Source organism: Vitis vinifera, chromosome 4 (assembly GCF_030704535.1).
Source record: "Vitis vinifera cultivar Pinot Noir 40024 chromosome 4, ASM3070453v1".
Lineage (NCBI taxonomy): Eukaryota > Viridiplantae > Streptophyta > Magnoliopsida > Vitales > Vitaceae > Vitis > Vitis vinifera.
The window spans coordinates 13,461,262-13,482,058 of record NC_081808.1 but is presented as its reverse complement, the minus strand read 5'-3'; the positions used below and the strand labels follow the sequence as shown (position 1 = coordinate 13,482,058).

The 20,797-nt window shown below is 36.5% G+C and overlaps 1 pseudogene; it reads right to left on the bottom strand.

Annotated features, from left to right (window-relative positions):
* Positions 1 to 1,000: 1,000 nt before the first annotated feature.
* LOC100854296 (uncharacterized) overlaps positions 1,001 to 20,797 on the bottom strand; it is a 37,821-nt pseudogene continuing 18,024 nt past the window's right edge.

Below are 20,797 nucleotides of genomic sequence, written 5' to 3'. Positions count from 1 at the left end.
TTGGCATGGTTCTTTTGTGGGCAAAAAGCGCAAGAAGGTGTGGAGCAGCTCCTCTTTACATTTTTTGGATGGTTTGGAAGGCGAGAAATAGATTGGCCTTCAAGGATGATGTGTTGTCAATCCCGAGACTCAAATACTCTTTTGTTCTTTCTCTTTGGTCAGAGGCCAAGTTGTTTATAGTTGATTGCCCTCTAACTATAGTTAGTTTTATTGATTGGTTGGGTTCTAGCTAAGGTTGTTTGTCGGGCCAACTAGGTGTTTCTCTTCTTTTTTGGCGCCTCTTTTTATATTAGATATTTTCTTACCTATCAAAAAAAAAAAACATTGTGTACTTTGGTGTGCCACTTTTCAAGTGCTTTTAATATATTTTCTTGTCTACCTATCAGAAAAAAGGCAAAACAAAATCAAGTACTAGGAATATATAAGGTAACAAAATAACAATAAATTAGATCCCTAAAATTAAGGAATTCACATATTTCTAACATCAATTCCTTTTTCCATGTAGAAAAACTAAAGTATGAGCCCAAGCAACATAATTAACACCATTAAATTTTTAAATGTTGACTTTGGTATTCCATCATATATGAGAAGGTGTTACTTATCATTAGCCATGAAAAATTTTAAATTTCAAGGGATCCAAACACTTTGAAGCATAAAAAGTTGAACTCCCTTTCATCCTAAATATCAAAAACAATTTGTCCAATGCAACTAAACCAAGCACACCACTACTAATCAACCCTCAATAGTCCAGAAACAGAATATAAACCTTCTTAGACCAAAAGAGAACATTCCCAAATGCACAAAAAAAAAAAAAATAAACATATAATAAAATAACTAATAAAATAAATTAGGAAATCAGCAGGACCAACTTGAACTAAAAACATCCATCCAAACAGTGCTAAATTTCAAATCCAAGAATAAGGGCCAAAATATTGAAAATAAAAAATAAAAAAATCAAAATTTCAATCAAATAACCTCAAAACCAGTTCCAAAACATCAGTTACCAGAAATATAACAGATCGGCCTGTAAATTTCCACTCAAGATGATGATATCAACATGACACCATCATGTTGCAAGCATGCTGACAGGTTTTTTTTTTCTAATTCTTTTAATTGTCTTGAAAATCTAGGGGAAATACTATGATCGTGCACTAATACCATGTTGAAACTATAAGTTTGTGATTCTAGCGTTTGGACAAATGAGGGAAAAGAGAAGAAAGAAGAGATGGAAGAGGTTTAGGCTTTTGTCTTGTTAACTCCCCCATGCCTTTCCACCTATTTATGCTATTGAGTCTAAAAAGAGAAAATCACAACACCCTAATATGATATTGCAATAACATACTCTAACGTGTAGCAATTCTCTGGAGATTATACAATATATTTTGTCCAACTCATCATTTCATGGTCCTATTGCAAACAATGGTCAATGGCTCGCGGAAGTGTAGAATCTCAATGCCATGCATATGCTGATGTAACCGCCATACTTAGCTATAATGTATACTTGTGGATTTGCCTATTCCCTAACCGCAATGTGCAAATTTTTGGTGATAATGTTGGAGCCACATATCTAACAGCAAATCTTGTTTTCCTTAGCCCATGAAACAATTGAAGTTGCATAGCACATGAAACAATTGAAGTTGCATGTCACTTTTTTCTAGATAAAGCTACCAAGAACACACTTCAAGTTCAGTATCCCTGGACTTAGGATCAAACAGTTGACGTTCTCACAAGCTATCGTAAACCACACATCTCACTGATCCTTCACAACAAAATAATTATTTATCTATTGCCACTTACTTGCAAGGGCATATTGGAGATGGCGTTTTAGTTTAAACCTAAAAACCTTTTCTCACATACATCAAATTTTATTGATAAGATCAGTATGAAAAAGAGAATCTCTATTCATTTTCTTTTACCTTTTATAACAAAACATATGCAAATTTTCAACACCGGTTACCTCATGTGTTTACTATATTTCTAGTATTTATGCATGTATGTGTCATAATGTCAAAATTTTTATGAGAGAAATTTAAGCTCAGCTGAACCTATAGAAAAAGATAGAAGAAATGTGAGTAAATTACCGGTCTTAGAGTTGGTAGTGATAGAATATGCAATAATGGAGAAACCAAATCTTCTACAAAAGATTTAATAGACAAATGCCTTGAAATATATGGTGCAATTTTGTTGTGCCAAGACCTCAAAATATCCCTCTTTTCCATGAATGTCGTTCGGTATCTGAATGTTTGTATTAAGATAGGGTAGTAAGAAATAATAATCCTTCCATGAATGACATCAGGTTCTAGTCTTGGACATACCTCATAAAAGACTTCGGCCATTCAATAATTGGTTTTTGAACTTAGGCTATTAAACGATGTAAACTAATTGCAGTAAGAGGCTGATAAACTGCAGAAAAGAACAAATGGGAAATGGTTTAAAATTATCATCAAACATTGGAAAGTCAAAGTTGACAGCTACTACAATCATTTACCATTAAGGGACATCTGCTGTGTACGCATAACATATTGGTGCACTAGATCAGAAATGCCAAGAGTGTTTAAGCACTTGACCTTCAAGCCCACATGATTCAATAGTCAATTGCCTTGTGATAACAGATTTACTTAATGCCCTAAGATTAAATATAATTATATGAAGTATACATCTGCAGTAGAATGTGCTTGAGGCTTACTGTCTTCTGCATTATTGGGTCATGATAATGAAGCTGGAAAATATTTTCATGGATGCCATCCAAAATTAAATCATAGTCATTGAACACTAAAAGATAAATGAGCCATCCCTCGAAAAATGATAAGAAAGCTATGTTCACTAGAATTTACAACCTACCGATTAGATATGAGAGGGTACAGAAAGTCAAATCCATTGGACATACCACTGCAGCAATTATCATATCTTTTTGCTCGCTTCATTTTTCTGTTCTGAAAAATCTAAAAACAGTCCTCAAAGGTAAGAATGCTGGAAATGAATGCCAAAGTAGTAAAGATGCAGAGTGCTTGATACTTTCACTTTAAGTTACCTCTTTCTAGATATCAAAGATGCTTCTAGACATGTCCTTTTGACCTACCACTTGGGAACTGATCTCAAACTGACACCATGAAAAGCATATTAATAAATCAAGTTGGCATGATATCACATAAAGAGAAGAAACATGGATTAGAAATTCTCTAGAAATATGACTACTGCCACTCACACATCATTGGTTTCTTCCTGTGAAATGGATTACTCCATTCCTGGAAGCCCTAAACTAAAAGCAAGATGGTAGCTGAACAGGCATTCTCAAAGGTGAATGACCAACAACAGGACTAGGATTCTTAGGTAAAATTTTACAACGAAAGCCTTCTGGAAAAATATGGCCTTTAAATGGTTGCAATTGATTTGAGGATGTCAAAGGGAGCCTTTCTGAAAGTCACAAAATTTTGTTGAAGACAATTTGTAACAGTAGAGATACACAAATCTCTTTAAATGGGTACTAAAATTCAACCAAGCATGCATTTATTAATAAGGCATAACCCCTGTGCTAAACATGTCCTCATTCCAATTTAACTGAGATTCTATAATGTAACTGAAGTCACACTGTATTTTATTTTTTTTCCCTCTTTCTTTACACGTATAAGCCAGGGTATTCCCACATGAAATAAAATGATAATAATTGATGAGAACAACTAGGGTAGAGGTGTAGCAGTTTCTTTATACTCCATGCTTCAACTCTAGAAAGTGATTTCATTCCTCCATGGCTAAGTTATGTGTCTCAACCCGCAAATCACCAGCAAATAAATTAGTACATCTATTTTAACTGAAAAATGGAGACTTTTTCCAGACCTTCTATTTCATCTGGGAGATTACTTGAATAATGAATATTTCACAATACCACAGCAGCATCATTTCTTACCACATTGAGGGTTTGATTCTTCTTGTTGAGAAACTATAGTGTGTTCAAGCACGAACGGATGTCACATTCTGGAAAATAGAAACAAAGTTCTACAGAAATTAAACAAAATTCACAATGCAGATAGGAAAAAGATAATGTAAAACAAACATATGAAGAAGCAATCCTAATTTTTAGAATCACAAATACAACATTTCCAACACCAAAGGGAAGGTTAAAAATCTCAGAATAACCCATCAAGCATATAAAATGTCAATGTTTTGGCCATATCAATACCTTGATTGGCTAAATCAGATAATAGAAACCCAGAATGGAAGTAGATACTAACTCACCAGTATACTCTGCAAGTGCAGCAAGTGCCGTGGAATTTGTCTTTAGGCCTTTCCATATTACATATATATTTGAGTCTAAAACACCATTTCTCAACAAATCAAAATTGATAGTAAGAATGAGAAATAGACAACACTAAAAACACATAGATTATGGAGTATGAGCTAATACCAAGATGGTTTGCCTAACTCATATTGGTATTAACCAGATCTGATTTAGATTTACAGTATATATAAAATAAGAAGAAAGAAGAGATATAGAGAGAGAGAGAGAGAGAGAGAGAGAGCATGCCTCAAGCAAGTTGTCAATACTTAAAGGCCATAATACTTTATGCAAATATCAATATTATCCACTAACGCATTACTAATGCATGGCAAAACCAAACAAATATTGGGAGCACTAGATAATTTGTCAGCAGCAATAGAAATCAAATCAACTCATCAATGATTTAACCCCAAGTGCCTGAAGTAAGTAAGTAAGATTCTATCCCCCCCCCCCCCCCCCCCCCCCTCCCCCGCCCAAAAAAAAAAAAAAAAACAATTACAAAAGAAAAGAAATTGAATAATAGAATTCTTTGAGAGAATTGAACATCACTCTTTCAGAATGATCTCCTATCTTCAAATAAAAAAATTAGTTAAGACCAAAAAAAGAACAAAAAGACAAGATGCTTGTGATAATGAAGGAAAGTCAATTCAGTTTTTAAAATCAGATGCCACACATAAGAAAATATTCTAATAAGAGCTAGTCCCCAAAGGTGTAGCTCAGCCATAGTGCCCTCTGGCAATGAACCAGAGGTCCTGAATTCGAACCTCCCCAATATTTAGATGGTGTAGAGCAAAGGGGTGAGCCAATGTCACCCAAAGTTTATTCACCAGCAGTCAAGATAAACGTCTTGCCATCAGGGTGGATTCCCCGTTATTAAAGAAAATAACAACTAATATTTGTTATTTAAATTTTATATGTTAGAGTGATTATGTTGGAAAACCGAAACTGATATGGAAAGAAATAACTTTGTAAAGCTATAAATTATTTATTAGTTGTCAATCTTTGTATTTTTAGGAAAGTAATTATTAGGAGTTATTTATTAATTGTCAATCTTTGTATTTTTCGGAAAGTAATTGTTAGGAGTTATTCTTTCCTTTTAATCAATGATTTAGTTTCCTAATTTGAAGGATTTGTATATGTTGTAAACTCTATAAAAGAATAATCTCAATGAAAGAAAATTATTCCCATGAAACCCTATTCTTCAACTTGGTATTAGAGCTAGCAATTTGCTTGCCGAAATCCTCCTTCTTCCTCTCTTTCAATCCCTGTTCTCTGAAACCATGTCGGATATTTCAAACGAATCCACTACTGTTCCTCAACCTTCTCTGAACAATCCTATCATCACTGATTCTTCAAAAATCAGTCCTACCACCTCGGAATCTCACTCTGTCCAAATCATGACAATTCGCTTGAATGGTGACCACTTTCTGAGATGGTCTCAATCAGTTTGAATGTACATCAGAGGACGTGGAAAGATGGGCTACCTGACGAGTGAAAAGAAGGCTCCTGCAGTGGATGATCCGAACTATGCTATATGGGATGCTGAGAATTCCATGGTGATGACATGGCTTGTGAATTCTATGGAAAAAGACATTAGCTCTAATTACATGTGCTATCCAACAGCACAAGAGCTTTGGGAGAATGTAAATCAAATGTATTTTGATTTAGGGAATCAATCACAGATCTTTGAATTAACCCTCAAACTTGGTGAGATACAACAAGGGGAGGACAACGTCACAAAGTACTTCAACTCCTTGATGTGGATCTGGCAAGACCTTGACCTCTTCAACACCTATGAGTGGAAATCTGCCGAGGATGGACTTCATCATATGAAGACCATGGAAGACAATCGGATCTTCAAGTTCTTGGCTGGCCTTAATGTCGAGTTTGATGAGGTAAGGGGGAGAAACATTGGAAGACAACCCCTACCTTCAATTGGTGAAGTTTTATCAGAAGTTAGAAGAGAAGAGAATCGGAGGAATGTGATGCTGGGCAAGAAGGGACCTGGAGTTGCTATTGAAGGTTCAGCCTTGGTTACCACGGGTGGAGGTTGTAATAAAGCTGCTGCGTTTCAGCGCAAATCAGATGAAAGACCACGGATTTGGTGTGATTTTTGCAACAAACCTCGCCATACTCGTGAGAACTGTTGGAAAATCCATGGTAAACCTGCAAATTGGAAAGGAAAAATAGGTGACAAACCAGGCCGAACCATTATTCCTACTGCTAATGAGGCTGAGACCAGCCCCTTCACCATTGAGCAAATAGAGCATCTTCTTGCACTGCTGAAATCCAACTTGACATTTGGTACTTCTAGTGTTTCTTTGGCACACACAGGTAATGAATTATATGTTCTATCTTGTCGTTTTAAATCTACTCCATGGATGATCGATTCTAGAGCATCCGACCACATGACCAATTCCTCAAACATGTTTGAATCCTATTCACCGTGTCCTGGAAATAAAAAGGTTCGGATATCTTATGGTAATTTCTCACCTATTGCAGGAAAAGGTCTAATAAAAATCTCTGAGGGAATAGATCTTAAATTTGTTCTCCATGTTCCTAAACTTACTTGTAATCTCTTGTCTGTTAGCAAATTATCTAGAGATTCTAATTGTTGTGTTATCTTCTATGAATCCCATTGTATTTTTCAGAACCAAAGCTCGGGGAAGAAGATTGGCAGTGCTAGGATGATCAATGGTCTCTATTATTTCGAGGATAATTTACCTAGTAATAAAATTGCTCAAGGACTAAGTAGTATTAGTTCTCTTTCTATTCATGATCAAATAATGGTTTGGCATTGCAGATTAGGTCATCCTAGTTTTTCTTATTTAAAACATTTATTTCCAATGTTATTTCAAAAGGTTGATCCTTTATCATTTCAATGTGAAGTTGTTTATTGGCAAAGAGTCAACGAAAAACTTACATTCCAAAACCCTACCATGCATCAAAACCATTTTATCTTTTTCACAGTGATGTTTAGGGACTTTCAAAAGTAACCACAATTTCAGGAAAAAAATGGTTTGTGACCTTTATAGACAACCATACACGTATTTGTTGGGTATATTTAATGAGGGAAAAATCTGAAGTCGAAAGGATTTTTAAAGAATTTTACAAAATGATTGAAAACCAATTTCAAACAAAAATCAATATTTTGAGATCTGAGAATGGGATTGAGTACTTTATTAAAGTTTTGGAAACCTTTTCAAACGAGAAAGGAATTTTACATCAATCCTCGTGTTCTGATACCCCTAGACAGAATGGAATAGCTGAACGTAAAAATAAACACTTGTTAGAAGTAGCACGGGCTATGATGTTTTACATGAACATTCCAAAATACTTATGGGGGGATGCCATACTAACTGCTTCATATCTAATCAACAGGATGCCTACAAAAATTTTGTAGTATACCACTCCTTTGGAGTGCTTGAAAAAGGTATTTACAAAATCTCGAATAAATTCTGAATTACCCTTGAAAATATTTGGTTGCACTGCATATGTACACATTCCAAAAAGGTCAACATCTAAGTTAGACCCAAGAGCAGAAAAATGTGTTTTTGTAGGATATACTCCTAATAAAAAGGGTTACAAATGTTTTAATCCCCTTACAAAACGTTTTTACACAACTATGGATGTTTCCTTTATGGAAAATGTCCCATATCTTACCAAAAATTTACTTCAAGGGGAGAAATTAGTGGAACCAAATTTTTGGGAATTTGTTGAACCTTTGCCTAGTGTAATTGTTGATATCTCACTTGAAAAAGAAAATAAGGAAACTAAGCCTACTGAATCCGAATATAAAATTGGTCTGTCAGAAAAAGAAATACTACGAATGAAAAAAAAATAGAAACAATCTTGAATCTGTGGTTTATTCAAGGAAAAAAGCCCCTGGAAGAAGTAAAGACCAGTCGATCATCCCAGCACATGGTCAACCGAAAGCCCTGGGCAATGGCTCTCTAAATGTCTCAGGTAACCCTCCTTCTATTCCTACTCATATACATGCTTCTTCTTCTTCTGTTACTGATCTAAGTTTACCATCACACTTTGGTCCAAGTCCAAAAATATCTGCACCCGAACCTGGTTTAGGATCAGCCCCAATTGTTCCTGCACAGGACCTTGACCTTGATCTCCCTATTGCTCTTAGAAAGGGAACCCAAGCCTGCACTAAACATCTCATTGCCAAATATATCTCCTATAGTAACCTTTCTAACAACTATAGAGCATTCACTACAAATATTTCAAAACTTGTGATACCTAGAAATAGTCAAGAAGCACTAGATGAACCGGGTTGGAAATTGGCAGTGTTTGAGGAAATGAATGCCTTAAAAAAGAATGGCACTTGGGAGGTTATAAATTTACCAAGGGAAAAAAAAGTTATAGGGTGCAAATGGGTGTTTACAATAAAGAGTAAAGTAGATGGAAGTGTTGAGAGATACAAAGCCAAACTTGTGGCAAAGGGTTTTACTCAAACCTATGGGATAGACTACCAAGAGACTTTTGCCCCCGTAGCTAAAATAAACTCGATTAGAGTTTTGTTGTCTCTTGCAATAAATTCCAATTGGCCCTTACACCAATTGGATGTTAAAAATGTCTTTCTTAATGGAGACCTAGAGGAGGAAGTGTTCATGAGTCCTCCACCAGGTTTTGAAGAAGTTTTGGAGTTAGGAAAGTGTGCAAATTGAAGAAGTCCTTATACGGACTTAAGCAATCGCCTAGAGCTTGGTTTGAGCGCTTTGGCAAAGTAATAAAGCATTATGGATATACTCAAAGTCAAGCTGATCACACGATATTCTACAAAAATTCAAATGAAGGTAAAGTAGCCATCTTAATTGTGTATGTTGACGATATTGTGTTAACTGGGGATGATTGCAATGAACTAGAGAAGCTAAAAGGGAAACTTGCTGAGGAATTTGAGATTAAGGACCTGGGGGCATTAAAATACTTTCTTGGGATGGAGTTTGCTAGGTCTAAAGAAGGTATCTTTGTAAATCAACAGAAGTATATTCTTGATCTTCTTGATGAGACAGGTATGTTAGGATGTAAGCCTACTGAAACACCTATAGAGCTTAATGTAAAACTGCAACCTACAAAAGCCAAGAATGTGAAGGACCAAGATCGTTATCAAAGACTTGTTGGGAGATTGATTTACCTATCTCATACACACCCTGACATAGCATTCTCAGTGAATATGGTTAGTCAGTTTATGCATGCGCTTGGACCAAAGCATTTTGAAGTTGTTTACAGGATTCTAAGGTATCTAAAGGGGACACCAGGTAGAGGTCTTCTGTTCAAGTCACGAGGACACCTACAAATTGAAACCTACATCGATGCAGACTGGGCTAGAAGCATAGTGGATCGAAGGTCCACCTCTGGGTACTGTTCATCTGTAGGTGGCAACTTGGTTACGTGGCAAAGTAAAAAACAGAACATGGTTGCTAGAAGTAGTGTTGAGGCTGAGTTTAGAGCTGTAGCTCATGGTATTTGTGAGATTATGTGGATAAGAAGATTACTGGAAGAGTTAAAGATAACAAGTTCATCTCCTATGAAGTTGTATTGTGACAACAAGGCAACAATTTCAGTAGCTCACAATCCGGTTCTCCATGACCGCACCAAACATGTGGAAGTGGACAAGTATTTCATTAAAGAGAAGATAGACAACAGATTGGTCTGTATGACCTATATCCCTACTGAGGAACAAGTGGCTGATGTCTTCACCAAAGGACTACACAAGAGGCAATTCGATTTTCTAGTTGGCAAGCTGGCTCTGGAAGATATTTTTAAGCCAACTTGAGGGGGAGTGTTGGAAAACCGAAACTGATATGGAAAGAAATAACTTTGTAAAGCTGTAAATTATTTATTAGTTGTCAATATTTGTATTTTTAGGAAAGTAATTATTAGGAGTTATTTATTAGTTGTCAATCTTTGTATTTTTAGGAAAGTAATTGTTAGGAGTTATTCTTTCCTTTTAATTAGTGATTTAGTTTCCTAATTTGAAGGATTTGTATATGCTGTAAACTCTATAAAAGAAAAATCTTAGTGAAAGAAAATTATTCCCGTGAAACTCTATTCTTCAACTTATTAAAGATCAATATTACAGTGTGTAGCTTGATCCTTTTACTAAGTCTTAACCAATTTTAGTTTGTTTTTTTTTTCTTTTTTTTTTTTTTTTGCATTTTTACCACTATTTCATAACTCAGCAAATCAATGAAGCAGTGTCATCAATATTGAGTTCTGATGATACCATGGCCAAGATCGAGTCACAAGCTAAACCCAACTAAATAAATAACTATCATTCAACAGGAAGGCACCATGATAAACTTGAAAGTACTTGACAGTGGCACAGTAATGGTTTTTAGCAAGTCATTACCTGCTTACCACACGACTCACTATCGGTTGAACAAAAATGTGAACCCTGTAATGATAGCAATCACTTGTTAAGGTAACAATTATTGACACACTATAACTATAAATAAATATCACGCACTACTTGAACCAATTTCTATTATACTTATCATACCAAGATCACTACCATAAGGAAACAATGCATTTTTAAGATGCACTACTCCATTCATAGCTATGTTGATATCCCTTCCACAATTGCTATTAACTTGTCAGGTGAAGCATTAATATGAAGTCAACTGATCTAGCACTGTATGGCACAATTGCACAAAGCATGACATGACATTTAAACCCAATTGTAGACATCATTTTAACCGCACTTTTAAATGCTTGAGCATAGAAATTCCTCAAGATATCAACAGTAATCTTATATTTATGGCAAACAGAACAAAAAGATATGGGGATCCCAGCACAAAACAATGAAAACTAGATGAAATATTTCTTTAAACAAAATATATTTAAGCTTACATTTTATGCTAGCCAAAACACAAACTAGATTTTACAAGGAACAACAGAATCCACAACTCAATCATAACACATCTTAGGAACCAAACCCAACTTGACTTTTGCAGCATACAATGATAAACTACAATCGCAATTCTTAAATGTATCTAGTGTAGTGCCTTTATCTGCTATTTTAAATTTTTCCTTCACACGTCCATCTTCAATAAATAAGAGGTCCAGACTTCCCTATGATAGCCTCTTACAATTTTGGCAAAGAGAAGCCAACATAAGTTTCCCATAATACATTTTTTGCAATAAGAAAGACTCACTTTGCTACCTGATGCAAAGGCCTCAGGGCAGGTGCATATAGATCATTACATATGCAAATCACCTGCATATGATACCCATTCAGCAAACCGTTGATAAAAATAAATAAATAAATAAATAATTAGCAATAATGATTATTCTGATTTTACAGGTCTTGACAATGATGCAGTTTTATGCCCCTTTTTTGAGGATATCTGTCCTAACTCATCTACTTTAGCAACATTTCCCTTCCTATTATCAGCTTTCCTTTCAATAGAAACCTACATGAACAGCAAACATATCACTCTAATCTGAAAAATAACCTTCTTCTATAAAACAATAGATAATAAAACATCAATATTTAAAAGCATAAAAAGAGGGCAAACACAAGGAAGTGTGGCCCCAGTAAGTGGCACATGGTCCTAGGTTCGAATCATGTCACTAATAATACCCTGAATTTACCTAGTGTTGATTATTGCGGGACTGTCAACACCGAGAGCACCTCGAGGTTTGAGTCCCTACGGAGAGTCCTAAGGGCTTGGCCATGGAAGGTTCCTTGATTACCAAAAATATATATATAAGCATAAAAAGAAGCATAACTTCAACTTCAACAAATCAATACCAAACAACTAATACAAAGTCAAAGTTCTAGTTCCACATACTTCTAAAAAATGAACTTCCTAAAGCTTAACACTAACTAGAAGTAACTGTAACATCCTATAGAGAGATACACAAGTCTGTAGGCAAACAAACTACAAATAGCCTCCTTTGGGTTTAATAAAATGGGGAAATAAACATGCGGTGAAGATCAAACAAATGACCTCCTACCAAATGAGACTTTGATGCCATGTTAGACAACCAATTTTCCTTAAAGCACAGGCTTGTAGGATGTGGGCACACAATGTATATCATGCACTCCAACAATTCTCCTAATTGCTAAATTCAATAAGATCTTAATCTCATGAAAGTAATGAACTCAATTCTTTTTATTAGTTGTTTTGTTTTACTAATAAGCAAATTGTCCAAGATAAACACCTCAACAACCTAGGTAGCTCGTGTTAAGACTATGACAAAACTTATTTTTTGTTTGGAACCCACCCTCTCTCTTAAGAGGGAGTAAGTATTCCTAGAGCTAATACCGAATAAATCGCTAGTGACCAGCCAATGATTTTTAATAAATTGTTTATTAAAATGTAATTGGTGATTAAAAGATGTTTAATTAAGCTTCAAGGATTATTAGATGTAAATGCACATCAATTTGATAAAAAATTTCATCTTCTTCCAAAGTCACTCATGGATATTGGTTCATGGATGGGCATAGTTGAAATAATTAGAAAGCTTAGGGTTTCATTGTAATTTCCTTGTCTAGGAGTGCAACTATTATTTAGTAGAATTAATAATAAGTAATTGATTACTATTCTAATTAAGAGTTAATTATAGGAATAGAAACCAGTTTGCCTATAAAAAAAAAAAGGAATAGCAATCAGTTGGAGTCAAGATAAAGGAAAACTTGTCGAGCCCACTTTCACCTTAGCTAGGAAACTAGCCTTCTATTTGGATCTTGGAAATTCATGTTCTCTTGTTTGCTTTACCAAAGAAAACAAGAAGGAAATGAAATATAATGAAACAATAGTTAAAAACTCGTAATATTTCCCAAATCTTCTTTCTCTATATAAAAAGGTATAAATTTGCAAAGAATAGAGAAAAAAATTGAGTTCAAACATAATTTTCATTATGTTTCATGTCTATAAAATACCCACATCTAATCCATGTACATGTTAGTGTCTACCTACAATCCAATCATGACAATAATATGATGTATGAGTAGTTCTTTCAGCTCTCCAAATTCATAGTTATAATGCACAGACTAGGCAATAGCTTATACCAGCAATATACAAAACCTGATTGTTGGAGAAGAAAATTGGTAGATGGGTAAGCTTATCCAAAAAAAAAAAAAAAACAACCATTGAACGCATGTCTTGGAAACATTCATGAAAATAATAACAGTCTAAAGATGAAAAACCATATCAATTACCATTTTTAGAATAACCTCCACAGCACCCTTGCCATCACCAAGAGCTCCATCTATTTCATCAATCACCTACATTCAGAGTGCAATTAATGTTTTTGTTTTCTTTGCACTACACAAATGAACGTCAAACTTCAAAGGTTGAAAAATGAAATGCACCAAACAATTGGGCTTCGAATCTGCCATGACAGAGTTCATCTGGACCACATCAAGGATTTTAGCTTCAATTATTGAAGATGACCGATCATCACTAGCATTTATCTATCTAGGAAAAAACAAAAGCATAGAGAGTTCGTAAAATGCCCTTCAGCTATAGTGAAACACAAGTGAAAGTCCAAGACATAGAAGCCTAAGAAAATAATAACAACGATGAGTATTCTGAGAACAAGAACATAAGGCTTTTACACTTGATCCTTCAACACCAAAATAAAGAATAAGTTTTTTTAACTCTAATCTGTCACATGTGAAAACATAAAAAGATAATAAAAATCGGTTCCTAAACTGAGATGTCAATTTATTGATAAATGTCATATAAAACCTAGAGTTGTCATTCATAAAAGACATAAAACAATTCCTAATGAACGTAATGAATAATATGCACATGTAACATGCATGCCGATATTTTACTTAATTTAGAAAAAAAAAAAGGATACAGTAGAAAGCATTTATCCAGGTGAGAGAAGTAAAAAACAAAACCTCCACCACACGGTATCCACAATGCTTAGCAGCGACATGTGCAAGTGTTGTCTTCCCAAGTCCTGGGGGACCACAAAGCAAGAGGATCTGCAGCAGACATGAGCTTCACTTACAAAGGGCCTTCATTAAATTACAATAATAATAAGAAATAAAGGGATAAATTACCAAGTAATTAAAGTATCTCTCAATGAAGCCATTGCCCCAGTAATATATAGACTATATGAATTCTAACTTGACATTAGATTATCTAGGTCCACACATGTGTTTTCTAACCACCTCACTCTACATCCATTTTGTCTTCTCCTCATCTTTGCAACACCTCCATCCTGAAACATATCCCTCCTTTTCACTCATTCTTAATTGTTATTTGACTTTATTGAAGCTGATGCTAAACCATATTAATCAATTTTCTCACCTTGTACTTGACTGGTTTCTCACCAACTTCCCTATGAATGTATCTGTTTGTAGCTCTGTCATTTGTAGGTGCTGCCATTCATAAAAACTCATTTCATGAATGCCTTTTCACATTTAGAACATTCATGCTATAAAGCATGCCTTGCCTAATACTTTATACTTCAACAGTGTAGACCATTTGGAATACTCCAAAAATACTCAAAGACTGTCCAACTATATCTAATTCCATTCCAAACATCTTCGCTCTCTCTCCTTTATAAATAAGGACAGTCAAGTCCAAATAGTGAACATGTTTTCATATAGGCCTCACCCCTAGCAACATGGAAAGAGTCTTATCTATTTTGGCTGCCATGAATGTCAAGCTAGTCAAGCATTGTGCGAAGTGGGATGCAACAGTTTGAAACTAAAGGACAAAATGTATCTCAGGAGGAAGTACAAGCCCTCGATCACTAGAAGAGATGATTTTCAGGGGTTGATGCTATGTTTGAGGATTTATAGTGGTCCTATGAGAATCATAAGCTAGAATATAATAGGACTGGAGTCTAGAAAGAAAAGGAGAGTAGTGAAGGATTTCTCCTTCATGAATCTCCAAACTTTGTAATGTTTCCAGAAACAAAGAGAAAGGAATGAGAAAGGAGATTTGTAGGCAATGTGTGGACATCAAGAAACAAGGAGTGGCGGAATTTACCAACTTGTGGGTTTTTAGAAGGGATCTTAATAATATGGAATTCAAGCAAACACATCTATTTAGACTCATTTGTAGGACCTTTGTCAATTTCAATTAGGCTAGCTTCCAATGGAGGAGGAGATTTTTGGTTTACCTTGGTGTATGGTCCCAGTAGTCCAACTCTTAGAAGGGACTTTTAGATGAAGCTATTAGGTCTTTTTGTTATAACCTATCCAAATTGGTGTGTAGGGTGTGACTTAAAAGTCATGAGGAGAATTTCAGGAAAAAAAAAAAAAATGGGCAGTTCAAGATTAACCCCTTGCATGAGAGATTTCGATGATTTCATTAAAGAAAGTGAGTTAGTTGATCCTCCACTTAGAAATGTTCTATTTACTTGGTTCAATTATAAGAACCCCCTATTTGCAAGAGGCTGAATAGATTCTTATTTTCAAATAACTGGGAGCAAAACTTTCCACATAGCCTCCAAGAAACCTTACCCAAGTTCACCTCTAACCATTGCCCAATTGTGTTAGACACCAACTCATTCAATTAAGGCCTAGCTCCATTTAGATTTGAAAATATGTAGTTGCTTCACCCAAACTTTAAAGATAGTTTTAGCTCATGGTGGAAAGAGTTTCAAGGAGAAGGGTGAGAAGGTCATAGTTTCATGAAATGATTATAATTTGTCAAATCAAAGTTGAAAGTGTCGAATAAAGGTGTATTTAAAGACATAAAGAAAAGCAAAAAAAATATTCTCAAAGGTATAGTGAACATTGATGTCTATGAACTAATTTGTCTCCAGGGCTTGTAGCTCACAAGACTTCAAGGAAAAGAGAGTTGGACAATTTGTTGTTGAAGGAAGAGGTATATTTGAGGCAAAAGGATAGGGTAAGATGAGTAAAAGAAGGGGATTACAATTCAAAATTTGCCATTAGGTGGTTAATGGAAGGAGAAACAGAAAAATCATTATATCTCTGGAGAATGAAGATGGAGCTCCTTTAGTGGGATTTTTCGAGAAATTTTATGTTAGGCCCCTTGAAGATTCATAGAAGCTAGAGGAATTGGATTGGTCTCCTATTTATAAAAAAAACGCAAACTGTTTTGCAGAAGTTTGTAAAGTTGTCTTTCAATTAGATAAGAAAAAAGCCCTGGGGCCAAACAGTTTCTCCAAAGCAGTGTTTAAGGAGTGTTGGGATGTGGTAAAGAGGATCTATTAAAGGTGTTTATGGAGTTTCATAACAACAAGGTAATTATCCAAAGCATCAATGCAACCTTTATAGCTCTAGTACCGAAAAAGAAACCATAAAAATATTAGACTTTACGCCTATCAACCTGCTCACAAGCTTATATTAAGATCATATCCAAAGTTCTTTTAGGCTGCATCTAATGAGTCCTTCATAAAACTATCCACTTTTCTTAGGATGCCTTTGTAGAGGGGAGACAAATCCTAGACACGATATTAATAGTTAACGAAATGGTGGATGAGGAGAAGATCGGGGAATGAAGAAGTGGTTTTCAAAATTGATTTTTGAAAAGGTTTATGACCATGTGCATTGAGGTTTTTTTGTACCATGCACTTGATAGAAAGGGTTTCACTAAAAGATGAAATCATGGATGAGGGGATGTTTGAACTCAACAAGCTTTGCAGTTTTTTCTTATGAATTCATATATAAACAACAATAGTTAGCTAACACTCATCTTCTTCTCTTAAGTAGATCTAAGGTTAAGAATCGTTTCCAAAAGTTGAGCTCTTCTTTTTTCCTTGATTAGAATCTCTTCCCTTCTTTCTAGTCTCTAACCATTACAAGGAAGTCAAAACTTCATCCTCAAAACATTCGACAAGCATCCCCACACGATCAAAATGTTGACCGAAGAGTCAACTTTTTCCCTTAAGAGGAAGTTTGTAAAGTTGTCTTTTAGTTAGACAAAGAAAAGGCTCCTAAGCCAAGTGGTTTCTCCATAGAAGTATTTCAATGATGTTAAGATGTGATGAAGGAGGATGGATTAAAAGTGTTTATAAAGTTTCATAATAATAGGGTAATCAACCAAAGTACAAATGCTACCTTCATTACTCTTATGCCAAAAGGAAGTTAAGCCACCAAAATATCAAACTTTAAACCTATTAGCTTAGTCCCAAGCTTGTATAAAATCATAGATAAGGTTCTTCCAAGTTGCATCCAAAGAGTCCATGAAACCATCTACATTTCCCAAGGAGATCTATAGAGAAAGGAATGGTCTTTAAAATGGATTTTGAAAAGGTCAATGACCATGTTGATTGGGGTTTTTTTGGACCTTGCACCAGATAAAACGTGTTTACTACTAGATAGAGATCATGGATGAGGGAATTTTTTTCCTCAACAAGTTTTGCAATCTTAGGAAATGGAAATGCCAAGGGATGCAGCCAAAGGATTAAGGCAAGGAGACTCACTATGTCATCTTCTTTTTGCCATTGCAACAAATGTTTAAAGCAAAATGCTAATAAGGGTAGAGGAAAGAGGTATTCTAAAAGGGTTCCTAGTAGGCAGGAGTAGAACTAGGGAGTCACATTTTTAATTTGCAAACAACACTATCTTTTTTTCTAACACCAATGCAGAAGAGTTACAAAATCTTAAGCTTATCCTGTTGATTTTTGGGTATATTTCAAGACTTAAGATCAATTTAGAAGAAAGGAAAATGCATAAGAAATAGACTTACTAGCCTCGACAAGAGGGCAGGGTGCATCTGGTTTTTCCAACATTGCTATGGGGTTTCTAAATGTATGATCTCCCCCTTTTTGAAGCCTTTAATGTCCATGGCTAGCTCTTCTTGTTGGTCCTCCATGGTTAAATGAGCCTGACTCTGTACCTATACTTAGAAAGGATGGTAAGGACGTTGAAGGTCTCTATGGAGAGGAAGACCTTCTTGGTTAGGTTTGAAGGCGAGTCCGGTGGAAAATGGTGCTCGCTTACAGAGCACAGTAGAGGCTCTGTTTCCACCTTAGGTTTTGAAAAGGAAGAGGTTGGGTGGCTGATCGAATATTTAACGAAGGCCATCGAACTGAAGAGTTACATGGGTTTCAATAGAAAACACTGAGGAAAATCCAGTGTCCATTTAATGGAGGTATGCTTCAACAACCATGGAAGGTTTATAAGGCTTTCAGAGTTCGCCTCCAACAGAAAGTCAACTTTCCTAGTAATACCTGAGGGCGAGAAGGGCAGGGGCTGGGAGAAACTAAAAAGTGCGTTATCTTCAATATTGGTGGTCCCCTCCTAGAATTTATATGAAAAAGGAAGGCAATGCAGTGAGGAAAGATTTATCCACAAACATGTGGGTCCTTTGTATCGGTCTTTCGCAAATGTAATCAGAGAAGAAGGATCGAGGAGAGGTGGGCGAGAGCTGTGGTGTGCGAATGTACTGCAGATTGTGATAATTGGGTTGAAGTTGGTCGTGCTCTGGCGAGAAGATTAGGGCAAAAAGGTGTGGTGACTATCGTTCCCTTCTCAGGCAGAAAAGGTTTATTTTTTGTAGAAACTATAGAAGAAGCTCTCTCTCTCCAAGATTTAAGGTTTCTCAAGATTAAAGGAGGGTATACAATCCAGTTGAGAAGGTGGTCGCCAAGGGAAAATTCGGAAGTCGTGGGAAAGTTCAGAGGAGGATGGATAAAATTACGAGGATTGCCCTTTCATTTATGGTCTGAGGAACATCTTAAGAAAATTGTGGAGCAATGGGGGACAGTGACAGAGATCGATTGGCAAACGTTGAAATTGTTTGATCTTTGCAAGGCGAGGGTGAGAATTTTAATGAAAGAACGGTCAGTTCTCTCAGCTTTGATTGAGGTGTTAGATGGGGGATGGGTGTTCACAATTTATGTTGTAGTGGTCGGAGTTGAAGAAGTTAGGCGAGGTAGAGAAATGGGTGAGTCAACCCGAGAGGATTTTGTGCCTCACTCGTGGACATGTGGTGGAAGACGGGTTGAGAGAGATAGATCAATGACTAATGGAATTTCTTCTGTTAGGGCAGTTGGCAAAATGAAGAAGGGAGGAGAAAGTCAAAAGGCTGAAACAATTCCCGTGGGGACACATGGCAAGAGAGGATTGGAAGTGGTGAACTGTTGGTTCTTGCCCTCCTCGTCATCCATTTTGAATTCAAACAAACAGAGACTAGGGCCAGCTAGGTTAGAGCAGGTGGGCGAAGCTTGGGCCGAAGGGGACAAGGCCTACTCAAATGATGAGGAAAGGCATCGGGCCTCTAATTCAAAGCAAGAGAGAAGGGCCCAATCTCCTCTTAATCCCAGTCCATTAGTAGAAGCAAACTTGGGCTGGGAGAGGGGCTTTAATTTAAAAGGCCAGTTGAAATTGTTTGATCTTTGCAAGGCGAGGGTGAGAATTTTAATGAACGGTCAGTTCTCCCAGCTTTGATCGAGGTGTTAGATGGGGGATGGGTGTTCACAATTTCTATTGCAGTGGTCGGAGTTGAAAAAGTTAGGCGAGGTAGAGAAATGGGTGAGTCAACCCGAGAGGATTTTGTGCCTCACTCGTGGACATGTGGTGGAAGACGGGTTGAGAGAGATAGATCAACGACTGATGGAAATTCTTCTGTTGGGGCAGTTAGCAAAATGAATGAGGGAGGAGAAAGTCAAAAAGCTGAAACAATTCCCGTGGGGACACATGGCCAGAGAGGACCGGAAGTGGTGAACAGCTGGTTCCTACCCTCCTCCTCGTCCATTTTGAATTCAAACAAATAGAGACTAGGGCTAGCTAGGTTAGAGCAGGTGGGTGAAGCTTGGGCCGAAGGGGACAAGGCCTACTCAAATGATGAGGAAAGGCATCGGGACTATAATTCAAAGCAAGAGAGAAGGGCCCAATCTCCTCTTAATCTCAATCCATTGGTAGAAGCAAACTTGGGTTGGGAGAGGGGCTTTAATTTAAAAGGCTTGTTTTCAAAGTTGGGCCAAGAAATGGGAGGTAAGAAGCCCATTTTTTAGAAAGGCTCATTACGAAGAGAAGACTCCTGCAATGGGAAAGGGGAACTTAGTCTCAGAGGTATCTGATGTTCAGCCAAGAGGCTTCGCGATGAAAGAGGTGAATTTTGGTTCAAAGAAGCTATGGACTACTCTTTTTCCTCGAAGTTTTGGTCACCGACAGGGGTTTCGAAGCCGAAGCGAGCCTCTAACACATGAGAAGCCATCGTCAAATTGTGAAGCTCCTCCAAAGGAAGATGCTTTCAAGGGGGAACATAGATGGTACGAGGATTCAATGTGAGTCGTCTCACTTGTTGTCGATCGTCAGGGTTCCGAAAGAGGTGTTCGGGGGAAGGGGCTTCGTCATCAAGAGGAGACGCGGTTTTGCGCAAACCCTCTAACGATAAAGACAAAGAAGGCTATAAGGGCCTCATGGGTTTTGATCATTGTGACTCATCAGTCAGGATTTTTCCTTCTAATCCAGGAATCAGAGAAAAATGGCTCAACTTTGTGGGGACTTGTGGAATGTTGGTAGCGGAAAACTTAGAGGTATCTTCGTTTTGACCTTCTCAGTCATCTTTGTCAACTTTTCCCACTTCCTGTGGCTTACCACTTCCACCTCTGAGTCCT